This window comes from Psammomys obesus, unplaced genomic scaffold, assembly GCF_907164565.1.
Source record: "Psammomys obesus unplaced genomic scaffold, mPsaObe1.curated_primary_1811, whole genome shotgun sequence".
Lineage (NCBI taxonomy): Eukaryota > Metazoa > Chordata > Mammalia > Rodentia > Muridae > Psammomys > Psammomys obesus.
In genome coordinates, this window is record NW_026596463.1 from 4,530,799 (window position 1) to 4,545,830 (window position 15,032).

Genomic DNA, 15,032 nt, shown 5'->3' on the forward strand with positions numbered 1-15,032 from the left:
GGTAGATAGATAGATAAGGTGGATACATAGATAAATAATAGATATATAGATGGATAGATAGATAAATAAGATACATGCTTTGTCAGAATATATCACTGACTATTTATACATTTAGTCAGGGGTAAAGAATCTACTCATATCTCTTAAAATGTTTGTTTGTACAAAATAAAATGCTTATAAATCAGATAATTTAAAATTAAACTTAAAAATGCTGCACAAGCCACGGCCGTCGTACTGAGGGGCTCGGCAGGTCGGCTAGGCTACGTTCGGTGTCGCACCCCGCAAGCCTCACGCCTTAGGAATCAGTTATGCTCGCTCGTTTTGCTGTCCGGATCAGTCTTCTCCGTCAATCATGCTGGAACATCTGAGTTCGCTGCCCACCCAGATGGATTGCAAGGGGAAGTAGCTAGCTGAACGGATGTTTCAGGGAATTATTCTTTTTTCTGCAATAGTTGGGTTTATCTATGGGTATGTGGCTGAACAGTTTGGGTGGACTGTCTACATAATTATGGCTGGATTTGCTTTCTCTGTTTGCTGACACTTCCTCCATGGCCTATCTATCGCCGTTACCTGTTCAAGACGTAGGCACAGAAGACAAGAAATCGGGGGAGAGAAAACTTTAAGAGGCATGCTAAAAACAATTGATGGGGGGCCACACGATTCAGCACCTGCTTTTGTTTCCTGTAAGATGGGCTGAATTGCTTTCACAACCAAAACATGAGCTTGAACCACCTCTGTTCTTACAGTACTGCTGTGCAGACATCTAGTTGTCCTCCTCTCATTTCTAATCCAATTATACTTTAATTTATAACTATTTTATACCATCTCTTCATAATCTTGTTATGGAGAACAGGAAATACAAGTATGCAATGCTTCTTTCAAGTATACATAATGAATAAACACCTTATATCTGGTAAAAAAAAAATGCTGCACAAACTCTGACTATTAAAATTTCATAAGTATTCTTTTTTAATATTATGGTCTTTATAGCAAGTCTTCTCAAATTACCTTCCTAGTGACAGTCTCAAAAGTTTGCCTTCTTATTGATAAAATTCCAAGTGGTAGCTGTAATTTTTTATATTTTTATTACTAATAAATTTTCATAATGTATGTATATTTCTTTTATAACAGAAAGTAACAGTAGTCAGGCCTGGTGGCACAGGCCTGTGACCTGAGTTCCTTGTAAGACTGAGGCGGAATTGCAAGCATCAGCCTTCCTGGGCTACACTGTGAATTCAGTCCAGTCTGACAACTTAGTGAGATCCTGTCCCAAAAGAATGAGAAAAAAAAATGGCTGAGTTTATAGTGAGGCAGTGAGATGCTTGCCTGGCCTGGGTAAAGCCTTAAATATAATTTCTAGTATTGCAAAAAAAAAAAAATAATAATAATAATAATAATAAAGATTTAAAAAAGGAAGGCAGCATGAGTGAAAGGCTTTTAGGTATGCAATTAAACAGAAGGAACCACCTAAGAGGAGCAATCCAAAGAGGATGGGGTAAACGTTTTCTGGTTACAGTAAACTTCAGAGGGTTGTAGTACCGTGTGCAGATCTTCCTATGAAGGGAATAAAGCTCATCCTGTTGGAATGCAAGGTCTAAGACGCCAACTGTGTGCAAAAAGAATATGACCCAGGGCTGGAGAGGTGCTTGGTGGTTAAGAGCACTGGCTACTCCCGCAGAGGACCCAGTTCAGGTCCCAGCATTCATGTCAGGTGACTCTCACCTCCCTGTAACTCTGGTTCCAGGGGATCCAATGTTTTCCTCTACCCTCTACAGGCATGTCTGTGGGTTCACAGACACACATGTGAGGTACACAATATAACAGACAAAGTAAGCATAGGAGCTAGAGAGATGACTCAGAGGAGAGCAGCTTTTGTTCCGGCAGAGGACCTAGGTTCTAGTCTCACATGGTAACCCACAGTGGTTTGTAAATCCAGTCCCAAGGGAGCCAACGCCCTCTTCCAAGCTCTGAGAGCACCAGGCATGTATGTGAAGCACATACATACATGCAGGCGAAACATTCATACACATAAAATAATAAAAATAAATCTACAAATATAATTTTTAAAATAATTTTGTATTGTTTTACTACTGGTGATCCTATGGCCTACTGAACTGAAACCAGGAGCAGAAATGTGATCATTACTCTGGGGACAGACACTGGAAATTCATTTCCTGCTGAATTCGCTCAGTAAATGAGGACAGTTAGTTCTCTGTGTATACAGGTCTGAATTCACAGATTCACTCAACTACTAGAAATGAGCAAAATAATCAAAATTGCCTCTGTATTAAACATGCACAGACTTCTTTGCTTCTCGTTATTTCCAGCCCAATATAGAACAGAAACTACTTCAGCATCCTTCGCACTGCATTATCTAGAGTATGACAAAGCAAATGAAAAGATGTGGATAAATTATACAGAAATGCTGGCACCTGTCATATAAAGGACCTGAGCATCTGTCCACCTGAGCATCACCTCCAGATGTCACTGGATCCAGTCTCTCCTGAATGCAGAGGGAGGCCTAGGCAGAAAGCAGCAGGCTATGTCTATTCTCCAAAGTGACAAATCCATTTGTGTTGCTGTATGAGCATATAGCATCTGAAACAATTAGATGCTTCTCTGTTTTTTTCCTCACCCCATCCTGTGGGAACAAGTTCTAACAGGATACGTTGCATCTCCCAGAATCCACTTGTGACAAGAACCACAATTACCCTTGTGGTCTTGAGTCGATCTCCTTTCCGTAAAGTTTTAGGACATCCCTCTAGAAGCCATTAATTCATCGGCATTTACGTGGTACGTTACCCCATGCTAGACACCAGGATGGAGCTGAAGAAACTGTGGAGCCAACAGCATAAACTCCCTGTCCCAGGGATCTACAGGAGTCTGCTTCCCAGGTCATCTGTCTTGAATCACGCATGCTAAAACATCGTATGTTACCCTATGTTGGGGTCCTCAGACACTAGGCCACTAGTGCTCACTCTTGGCCAATAGAAGCTTCCACTGCTCTGCCCACAGGACACGCTATAGGCCATAACTGCTGGGCCCAGCTTTCCCCCCTCCCCCCGCAGAGACAGAGCCCCTTCAGCCTACAGAGTAAAAAGTCCAATTTCAGGACTTGAAATCCCATCAGTCCCCACACTGGAGAGCCCCACCCCTAAGGAACCCTACATCAAAGCGGCCTTCTGCCCAGTTCTCTGCAGCTTCGCTCCAGAGCAGAGGCAGCCCCCTTCCTATGTCTTTCCCAATAAATCCCTTGTGTGAGGTTGTGCAGTGTGACTCTGTGGTCTTCCCTGGCTCCCAGCTTCCAGGATACCTTAGGCCTCAGAGCTGTAATACTTCAGGCGTCTATTCACTGACAAGGAGCATGAGGTTAGCCTCTATGTACTGGAAATATTCCAAATCTTGCCTTGGGTAGTGATTACATGGAAATGTGTACAAGGCCAATCAGTCCTGCTGTGCACACCATATTCTTGTGTTTTCCTATAGACATTTAAGATAAAAATCTTAAAGTGTACGTAAGGAGTCATCCCTCACCACAGCTAAACCCAGATGTACCTCTGCTGTGGAGTTGCTCATGGGTAGTTCTTTCTGGCATGCTACAGTAAAAGTAAGAACAAGAAAGCATTAATTTAAACAGTTGATGATATTGCCTGTGTCAAAGGGAGGAAATGGATTGGTGTCCAATGTTTTTCTGAGGAGCTGGTAAAAATTTCATCATGTGAATATACCACACATAATCTAGTAACTACTCTGCTGACAGATATTGGGTTATTTCCTATATATTTTATCATTCCTCGTAATACTGTTTTGACACGGTTGTGTTTGTTTTGCTGGCTTATTCATTTTGTTTTGCCTTGACGGGCCTCTTTGAGCACCGGAACACATGCGGCATACAGACACACATGTATACACATGTGTTAAAACAGCAAATCTTTTAAAAATATACTATGTTCTAAGCAGGAAAGGGGTGCACTCTTACAGGTCTTTTTGGACCTATACTTCCCTGTACCCGCCTGCGGGGACGGTAATTCGTGGGTCTTCGAAGAGGCCAGGCCTGAAAGAAAAACGGGCGAGAGAGAAGGGACCAAGCAGTTTTCCTTGTCAAAGTCCGTTTATTATGGGGCAAAGCTTTACTTTTAAGGTCAAAGAATAAGGAAATAAAAAATTGGAGGGAGAGGGGCAGGAGGTTATCTGGTGAGCCATTGAGGCATTCCAAAGTTTTATTATTAACGGTTAAAACCGGTCAGGTGGGGGGTGGTTCTCAGTCTCAGGAAGCAATCTTCTCAGGAAGCAATCTTCCCAGGTGATCAAAGCTGACTGCATACCCTGGCGTCAGCATCAGCCGTGACTTGTGACTTCGTGCCTGGGATTCTTGGTCCCCGGCACTTCCCTTTAAAGGAGCCGAAGAATCCTGGTGCTCTTCTTCTCTGGCCTCCCTCTGCTAGCCTCTCTTGCAGCTAGACAGCATGTATGTGATCTAGGCTTAAGCAGTCGACATACCAGGCCCTGCGTTTTAAATATAAGGTGTTGACCAAAGCATTAAGAAGTCTGGAACTGATGGCAGTGACTCTAGTAAGCTCAGTCTTGAGGGAAGCCGATGGCACCTTCTATGTGATCCTGACCACTAGGTTTGGGGCCATTTCTTTATGGATGCCTGGACCCCTGTTCTGGCTCTTCCTCCAGCCCGCTACCATATAACTCCTAGGATTCTTATAAACTCTCAACATTGTTGTAAAATGTTTACTTTTGTTGTTCTTAATTATGTGTACATGTGGAGGTGTGCACATACATGTGGCGTTCCCAACAGAGGCCAGAGAAGATCCCCTGAAGCTAAAGTTACAGGCAGTTGTGGGATGTCCAGCATGGTTCTGGGAACCAAGCCTGGGGACTCTGCAAGCAAGTGCATGCTTTAATCAGTGAGTATCCCTCTAGCTCAGCTTTTCAATCAATTTCTTCTGTGTTTGCCCAAAGTTGATAGGAATGTTGACCATTAAAGGAAATAAGGAGGGTGTTCCTCTCCCAGACTGTGTGTCCCACCTTGACATCTGAGTGCCAAGAACCCTTAACAAAGATGGTTCCTCCAGTCCTGATCCCATTTCCTCTCCCTTCCAGCTCCCTTTCCTCCTCTTCTAATTTGTCATACACTCCTATCCCTCACTGGCTCAACATCCTCCAACCCTTCCCTGGGAGGAACTCCTCCCCACACAGCACAGTTTCTATGCACAGGCCCCCGAGTCAATCCATTTTTCCCAGCACTGGGGATGGAATTCAGAGCCTCATGCATGATGGCAGACACGTTACCACTGAATTGCAACGCTGGGCCTCCATCTTCCTAATTCTGCAAGTCCTTAAATACTAGGAACCGACATGACATTCAGAACTACATGATGTTCTGTCTAGGAAAATGTTTCCAAATGCTCTTTGGCACTATTCCAGCTGACCCCTGGCACTGACCCCTGCCAAGGTTTTTCTCTCTTCTCCGTCATCTCCCCCTCCTCCTTGTCACTCCCTCCCATTACCCCCGGTCTTCTACTGAGCATCCTCCAAGGATGAGACAACATGATGGCGTCTCCACCTCCCTGTAGCAGCCTCGCTGAGAAGCCTATGTATTCTGTTTTGTATCACATCTGTATCATGGCCACTGGTGTGGTCAAGGCAGGACCTTCTCTTTCAGGTGACAGGAGTCTCTTTTCATCCTACTGCAACAGATGTGCTTTCAGACCAACATCATAAAGGAGGTAACATTTCTGCTTTTTAAAAAAAACAACTTTATGTGTGTGGGTACCTGCCCGTGTGTCTATGCACCATGGAGGCTAGAAGAAGGTATCAGACCCCCTGAGACTGGGAGAGCAGCCAGTGCTCTTAAATGCTGAGATGTCTTTCTTCCTCCTCCTCCTCCTCCTCCTCCTCCTGTTTTTCTTCCTCCTCCTCATCTTTTTCAAAAATAATTGGAAGAACCTCCCCAGGCAGAAATCATTTAGTCATATCTTGGGAGCTAGCTTCTCCCCATCACAGCCAGTGGCTCAAAGGCCCTGAAAGTATGGACTAAGCTGGAACGTGTTGGAATCCTTCTCTGGAGAACAAGAACCAGCAAGCTGCAGCCACATCAGATCCCTTCCTCCATAGCTTCTGAAGCGAAGCATCACACACAAGGTGTCATGGTCCTATCTCCTGCTAGCCAGCCCAGTAGCCAACGTCCTATAAATCTATAAATGTTAACATCCCCGGGGGCTGGGGAGACGGCTCAGTGGTTAAGAGCACTGTCTGCTCTTTCAAAGGTCCTGATTTTATTCCCAGCACCCACATGGTGGCTTGCAACCATCTAAAACAAGATCTAGTGCCCTCTTCTGGTGCATAGGCATACATGCAGGAAGAATGCTGTATAAATAATAAATAAATCTTTATAAAAATGTTAACATTCACACACTGGCACATGCATATCACACACAGGACAGCTTCATTATAAAGACAAATTTTTACTTGCTTATTTTCAGACAGTGTCTCACTATGTATTCTTAGTTTTCCCGGGATTTATCATGTAGAACATGTTGGCCTTGAATTCACAGAGGTCTGCTTGCTTCTGCCTCCCATGTGCTGGGATTAAAGACATGTGCCACCACCCTCAGCCAAAGATAGATTTTAATTGGATTATCAACATACTAGAACGCATGCTGTCTCCAGGTAAGATGTAGTTAAACTTTTAAATTTTGCCTCATAAATTATAAGTAGGCCAAACCATTAACAAAACAATAAAGTCCACAATCTTTGCTTCTCTCTCTCTCTCTCTCTTTCTCTCTTTCCTGGAGGAGGCCAGTTTGAATGACCTGTACTTGAGCAAATTTTTCACAGGCCACAGGACCAGACTAGATTTTCTGTTCCTCCAGGTATGAACATCTCACCAAGTTACAATACTTCAGGGGGAGACTTGATTGGGCCTTGGAGTGGTCATTTCAAGCCTTGTCCATCAAGAGGAAAACATCTGGGGAATCCCAGGTCTCACCTCCTGAGCTGGAGCCCTGTTACCTGCTATGCAGGGATCTGTCCCCAAATTACAAGCTTCCTTTCAGCCTTTACAAAAGGTAGTTCTGTTATCTACGTTTTCCAGAAGGAGAAAGAAAAGAGGATAAGAAGAACATAAGTATATATATTCACTGACCTAAGAGTCTTGCCTGTTTTGAGAAAGAAGGCAGTGCCGTGTGCTCCTCCTGAGAAAGAGTGCTGCTCCGTTGTCGCTTTTTGTGATAGCCTACCAGCATGGGGTGTCAACAAGGCTCTGGTAATTCACAATAGATATTAAAGGAAAAAAATCATTATTTGTCTATTATAAAATGTATATAAAATAAACAGTCTATAATTTTTGATTCAATATGCCCTATTTCAACAATTTGGTATTACACCACCCTTCCCTTTAACCTCTGACATCAAGAGTAAGCTCTGAATGAAGGGTCAGATTGATGACATCATACAGACACTGTCCACCAGGTAGCAGTGAATGATAGGAAATTTCCATTGACAACTGTGCAGAACAAGAAATCAACAAAACCCTTTCTCTCTCAAGAAACTGAAGCTGTAGGACTGTCTAGTGAGATTCAGTCTGGGCTAGAGTGTAAGAACTCATCAGAGAGAGAGAGAAAAAAAAAACCCAAGCTCCTTATATTTAATGAAATATGGTTGTCCCATATCTGCAGAGTCAACCAACTGCATGTTAAAAATACTTGAGAAAAACTGTGTCTGTATTGAACATCCACAGAACTTTTTTCTTTGCATTTATTCTTTAAATAAGCTAGTAGAGTGGCTGTTTACACAGCAGTTAAATTTTTTACGGTATTAGGATTAATCTTGAGATAAAGTATAGAGAAAGATGTGGGTAGGATATGTGTAAATAGTATACTATTTAATAGAAGAGACTTGAAAAATCCACATCTCTCCATGTCTACAAGAATCCAGGGACCAATACCAACAGAGATCATCATACATAATGACTTGCTTAAAGCAAGATCCAGGTAAACAAGAATTTATTTTGAACAGTTGATTAAGAGCATATACTGCTCTTGTAAAGGACCAGAATTCAGTTCTTGGCACCCAAATGTGGCTGTTCACAACTGTCTGTAACTGCAGCTTCAGGGGATTTGGTGCCCTCTTCTGGTTGTCTCAAACACCTGCACTCATGTGTACATGCCCACACACAGATACACATGCATGCACATAATTTAAAAATAAGTATTTTAAAGAGTTAACTTTGAATAAATAAACTTTATATGAATGCCTCAGATTTTTTAAAAAATACTAGCTTCCAAAACCTTGTGAGGATGGCATTTTAAATTATCTATCTATCTATCTATCTATCTATCTATCTATCTATCTATTTATTTATCTTGGGTTGGATTTTTTTTTGAGACAGAGTTTCTCTGTGTCTTGGCTACCCTGGACTCACTTTGTAGACTAGGCTGGCTTTGAACTCACAGAGACCCACCTGCCTCTGCCTCCCTGAGTGCTGAGGTTAAAGTCAGTGTGCCACTGCACCTGGCAATATTTTTAAATATTTATTTTATATGTATGAGTGTTTTGACCACACATATGTCTATGTAATACGTACATCATAGAAATAGTGCTCTGGACAGTTGTGGACTGCCATGTGGGTGCTGGAATCAAACGAAAGTCCTCAGCAAGAACAGGAACAGCTCTCAGCCACTGAGCTATCTCTTCATCCCCAAGGATAGCATTTTCAGTAAATATCCTTCTTACCATGTACATATTTCATCACATAAAATTCAGATTATTAGCCAGTTTGTCGTTCAATAATTCTGGCGTTACCATGTGCCTAGTGGGGATACGTTTTTTAAGTGAGGGGTAGAAGAGAAGTGCATTCCATGAACTGCAGGGAAGAGAGAAGTGCAGCTCCTGGTGGGCGGCAGGCTCGTGAAGCGAGCTGTGAGCAGCCGCACCGCCTCTTGTCCCAGGGCGTCTCCTGTTTCTGTTCCACGTGGAACAGAAACATCCAGACACATCGCAGTGCGTCTGTCCCACTCCGCCTCCTGCAAGCTCCCTCGATCGCTTTAACATCCGCTTCTTAATCGTGAATATGCCAAAACGCTTTAATATTTTATTTTTAGTCATTTGTACATGTGTGAGTGTGGGTGACAGTGTGTGAACATGAGTGCAGGTCTTGGGGAGCCTGGAAGAAGGCTGCGGATGCCCTGAAGCTCAGTTACAGGTAGTTGTAAGCCGCTGGGCATGACGGCTAAGAACAGAACTACGATCGGCTGCCATAGCAACCTGCTCAGCCTCTAATCTCGGCTTTCATACGTACTTTTACTTCACTGAATTCTTTCTTTAATTGATTTTATTATTTCAAGTCAGGCGTTCAGTAGATAGCTCAGGCTGGCCTTGAACTCATGACCCTTCTGTCTCTGCCTCCTGAGTTCTAGGACTATAGACATGTGCCATTATGCCGACTTCTTTGTTATTCTCTAAGAGCTCTTTGTGTAAGTATGGCCTCTTCCCACATCATCTCCTATCTTCTGGGAGTATTTAATGATCAGTCATTTCACATTTCTTTTTTGCAACCAGAGTTAACTTTCCCCACGGTCCCTTTCTTCTGTTGATTTGTCTTTCACAATGGACTATCCTCAGAAGAGCTCATTTTCCAAGGATGAGGCACAGGCCTGGAATAGAGCGAAGTTTATAGAATACTTGGACGGAATGCCGGTGGCCCTGGTGCGCTCCTCAGCACTGCATACACTCTCCAGGGCGACACGTGCTTGTAATCCTGGCACTTGGAAGGTAAAGGCAGGTCGAGGTCATCCTCGAAGTCCTGGACTACACAGTGCATCTGGGGCCAGCTCGGGCTGCATGAGACGCTGTCTTAAAAACAGGAGGACATTAGGATAGCCAGAGAGCTGCATCTGTGCGAGAGGCCCCCACAGGCCCAGGTGTTTGAATTCTTGCTCCCCGGTTGGTGACGCTGTTTGTGGAGGCTTAGGAGGTGTGGACCTGCCAGGTGTGTCGCTGGGGGTAAACAACACACCATTTCCACTTTACTCTCTGTGGTTTAAGATCTGAGCGCTCAGCCTGCTGCTTTCAGCCGCCATGCCTGTCTCCTGCCACGCTTCCTTGGTGCGATCACAACAGACTCGGGAAGTCTTGCCTTGGTCACGGTGCTGTGTCCCAGCAATGGAAGGGTGATTTGCATATTCTGCTGGGTGGGATCCTGGGGCCCCCAGCTGTGAAAGCATGCAGAAAGTACTCTGTGGGGAAGGGTTCCTTCATCCTCCACCGTGAGGACAGATATGGAGTTGGCCTCTCAGAGCCAGGTAGACTTGCTCCTCAGCTTGTTCTCTACTTTCTGCCTCACCCTACCCTCCAGCCTGCCTATTGCTGCTAAACCCAGAGCTCCTTCACCCTCTGGCAAACCCGTCTCTCTCTTCTGTGCATGGAGATTTAGTTGCCCCACTGCCTACAGAGAGACGGGGCCTTCATTCCAGACGTTCTCCAGACAAATTCCCAAGAAACACCCCCAATGACTCCCTCGTGACCTTGCTTCCACACTTTCATCCTTGAGGATTTCTGAAGGTAGAAGACCGATTACCCGGCTCTTCATCACACTTCTGAAGGTCCTCAGCCTTCACTGAACTTCAGTGTGAGGTCACTGTTGTGCCTTCCTCCTCTGTCAGTCACCATGTACGGTAGAGACACGCTGCCTCTTTTCCTACACCTGAACCACGCTGCCTCTCCTGCCACTTGGCCTACCTGACACCCTATAAAGGGATCAGAAATGCCTTTGCTCTGTCTTCTTAGAACCAACATTGATTTGTGTTCTGCATTCAGAAACACTGCACACCGACCACTCAGATACCGGACTCAGATTGATGGAAGTTTGTTGAACGCTGAACAAAAACTGACTTGTCAGGGCCATAGTCTGAACTGGAGAGCTGGACTATGACACCGGACTGTTTCTAAGGCAGGTTTTGTATACAAAAAAAAAAAAAAAAAAAAGTAACCAGGTAACGACCAGATGTAGGAAGTGAGGGGGAGGGCAGCATTACATCATTTTGACTAGCTAAACATTATTAATTTTGTTTCAAGTGTATTGTATTGTATCTGGGTAGCTAGGCAAAGCATTTTGGGCTGATTGGCTGGTATTTAGGGTAGGAGTGCTCTTGGGGGCTTTCCAGCTTTCTGGAAGTAAGGGACATTGTAGGATGTAGCGGTCTAACCTCTCACAGAACCCACATTTATCTTTACTTCAAACAGAACATTCATTTATCATCTCTTGTTTTAGTCAAAGCAGCATGCATTGAACTATTGGATTGTATCCTGGACTCAGGTGCCTAGAGCCTGGAAACTTGAACTTAATGTTACTGCATACTCAAGATAGAGACTGGCAGGAAAAAATGGCTTCTGATATGGTAAAGGCAACAGCAGGTCTTAGCAGAGGAGCCATAGTAATGCTAAGAACTAAAGTAGGGGCTATCGAGGGGCTGTAGGGTTTAAGCAGGTTACAACAATTTCCTTTGCCAAAGTTAATCTCCAGACGCTTCTCCATAATAGATAAGCATGGAAACTGCTAACCTTATTTGCTGTTACCTGAGCTATGCCACATCAGCACTTCTAGAATTTTCTCAGGCTGTGGTGTTGGGCAGGAAGTGATTCCTTTCTCCTCCAGCCATCTATCCGTCTGTCCTCACTGCATAGTTTCTAAGTACACAGTCAGCATAATTGAAAGTCCCTGAAAAGCCAGCCAGTCTTCAGAGAAGTCAATAAGACTTGACCCGTTCCATGAAGACAATACGAGGCAACAGTTCAAAAGCAGCTAAAATGTCAACAGGACTTGCAAAAGGCCAGTCAGTGACCCCAGAATAAAAATGCTGAGTCTGTGGCAATCCTGAGCAACTGAAGACAGAAGTGTGTTACAAAGAATTAAAGACTAGGTTCTGGAGCTGAAAAGCTTAGCGTTAAAGAGCTGGAAAAGCAAGAGAAATAATCTCAGGCTAGTTCCCAGTTTAGAAAGGTTTTGTTTATCCTTTCTCACTAGAGCTGGAGCCAAACGCATTAGCTCGTAATATGCCTGGCCACTCGAGTGCTCAAATCAAAGGTGCATTTCTGGGAACAGCCTGTCACCACAGGCTCCAGCTGAGACAGAAAGGAGGCCTGTCTGTGTGACAGGCTTTCTCCCTTTTCATCACTTTGACCAACGACTCCAGGACACTGGCACAGGGCCGCTGTGCTCTTGCTGGGAGTCCTCAGCTATCCACTGTTTACAGCCTTGCTGTAAAAGACAAGCAACTGTTCTAATAAACATTCAGCCACATTAAACAGGCAGACAGGCAGACAGACAGGTAGACAGACAGACAGACAGACAGACAGACAGACAGACAGGCTGCTGCACTAATCCCAGTGCTAAGAAGTGGAGGCAGGAAGATCTCTGGGAATCTAAGGACAGCCTAGTCTACACAGCAGAGCTGGTTTCAGGCAAGCAGGGCTACACACCGAGACCCTGCTGGAATGAATGAATGAATAAATGAATGAATGAATGAATGAATACAGTGTTACATGATACTTGAGAATAAAGACAGAGTCTTTTTATTTGGAAACCCACTTTAGTCTACCTACTCACCTACTCATTCATTTTATAATGATTCAACTGAAACTCTTTAGGTAGCCATGTGGTAGTGTAGGGCACATCTTTAATCCAGAACTCTGGAGTCAGAGGCAGGAGGATCTCCAAGTTCTCAAGGTGACTTCCAGGACAGTCATAACTACACAGAGAAACCCTGTCTTGAGGAAACCAATATAAACAGATATATAAACAAACAAACAAATAAGCTATATATATATATATATATATATAGGATTTACAACACAATGGAAAGAAATGGAGCTTTAAAATCAAATATATGGATCAAACTCCTGGTTCTCACAGTGTTTTGGTTTTGGTTTTGGTGTTTCAAAACAGGGTTTTTCTGTTTAGCCTTGGCTATCCTGAATTTGCTTTGTAGACCAGGCTGGCCTCAAACTCACAGAGTTTTTAAAGTCTTGGTTTTCTCTCTTCAACAATAAAGCCAAGGACCTGTCTTGGCAAGGTTGTTTTAAAGGTTTGGAATGATGTACCTAAAGTCACTGGCATTCAGTAAGTACTCATTGAAAGGGAGTAGTGGGTGTGACAGGCTCTCTCTGTGTAGCCCTGGCTGTCCTGGACTCACTTTGTAGACTGGGCTGGCAACAATCCATGACTCACAATGATCTACCTGCCTCCTCCTCCTGAGTGCTAAGCCTTTCTCTGTAAACCACCACAGTCAGGCTCACCTGATTCTGTAGCTAGGCCCACTTCCTTGACCTCTGTCTGCTGTCTTAGTTATTGGACTTTTCCTGTGAAGAGGCACCATGATCAAGGCAGGCCGGCATGGCACAGAAGCAGTAGCTGAGCGCTTACACCTCACCTCAGGCACTAGACAGAGAGAGCTAGCTGGGAACAGCAGGGGCTTTAGAAACCTTACAGCCCAACCCCAGGGACACAGCGCCTCCAACAAGACCATACCTCCCAACTCTTCCCAAACAGTTCCACCAACTGGGGAGCAAGGATTCAAGCCTATGAGCCTGTTGGGGGTGTTCTCACTCAAGCCGCCACACAGTTACTGACAATTCACCCACTCTTGCCGTGTGCCGTCTCACCATGTCGTATTGGCTGGCCCCCCATCTGTCTGCTGGCTAACGTGCTCACCTGCCTGCGACATGTAGAGTTGGGGTCTGTGGTTTTGCCCATTGCAGTTGTCTTGGAGGAAGCTTTCTTTCCTGTCTGAACAAGACTTCATGATAATTATCCCTGTATACTCCTCATCCCCATGTGTCTATTTCTGACTGGACAATACCACTATCCACAGAGACCCAACTGGACTTTACCTCTGCTATCGTTTGGATGTCATTTGTCCTCAAAGGTTCACAGGCTGTGGCTTTGTTTCCTGTTGTGGTGGAGCTGAGGGAAGTTTTCAGCCCAATGGGGCTGATCCGTGAGAAGGATTAGCAGAACTCTCCTGGGTGCTCGGAGCTCTGATAGGAGCATGGTGCTATAGAAACAAGCTCCATCCTGGAGTGGCTGTTTCAAGATGGGCTCTTGCCTGCGCATAGTGGCTCACGCCTGTAATCCCAGCGCTCAGAGGCACATGGATCTCTGTGAGTTCCAGGCCAGCCTGGTCTACAAAATGAGTCCATGACAGCCAAGGCTACACAGAGAAACCCTGTCTTGAAAAACCAAAAATCAAACAACCAAACAAAGACCAGATGGGCTCTCTTTCTCTCTCACGCATGCCCACTGCTGTGACATCTTCTGTCTTGTCATGAGGTCCTCCCTGGAGCTTAGCCAGTGAAGGTGCTGTGCCCTTGAACTCCAGAGCTAAACAGACCTGTTTTCTTTATAGAGCTGGTCTGGCTTCAGGACTTTCTTGCAACAATGGAAAGTATATTAGTACAGTCTCTCACGTCAGGACACGCCCCCAGGAGTGTCCAGCAGATTCCTCTGGATTCCTCTCAATCAGCCACTGCCAGTTCACTACTAAGCTGGCCAAAGACTGTGCCTATGAATTGAAGGGGCAGAGCAGGCTCCCACAGATGCAGGCTCAGACCTCCTCCACACACACCCCTCAGCCTCAGAAAACTGCCAGCCCCAGCCCTTGTCTCCCTGTAAACAGGAGTCCTCCCTCTGACTAAAACAGGCGCATCTTGTTTTCCCGGTTCCTTCAGCCTGGCTGAGTGACTCACTAGCACATCTAACAGCTCTCTCTGCAGGGCGACTGACGTCAATTCCAGGGTCATCTTCTCACACTTGCTTGCTCACCGACCTCGACTTTCAGAGCCTGCCCATCTAATCCTGTCTTCTAGCTGACAACAATGATCTGCGACGCTTGTTATATACACGTTACTGGGCATTGCCTTCGGATGCTCCAAATGAGTATAAATGCAAGCTTTCTACTCATTAGGAAAAGCTTTATACTCCTCAGGGAAGCGTTCCTGCAGGCTCAGGGATGGCGGCTGTAACC

General features: G+C 44.8%; 1 pseudogene; it reads left to right on the plus strand.

The window, feature by feature from the left end:
- The first annotated feature begins 324 nt into the window (after positions 1–324).
- On the plus strand, positions 325–645 carry LOC129670052 (signal peptidase complex subunit 1-like; annotated as a pseudogene).
- Positions 646–15,032: the final 14,387 nt, after the last annotated feature.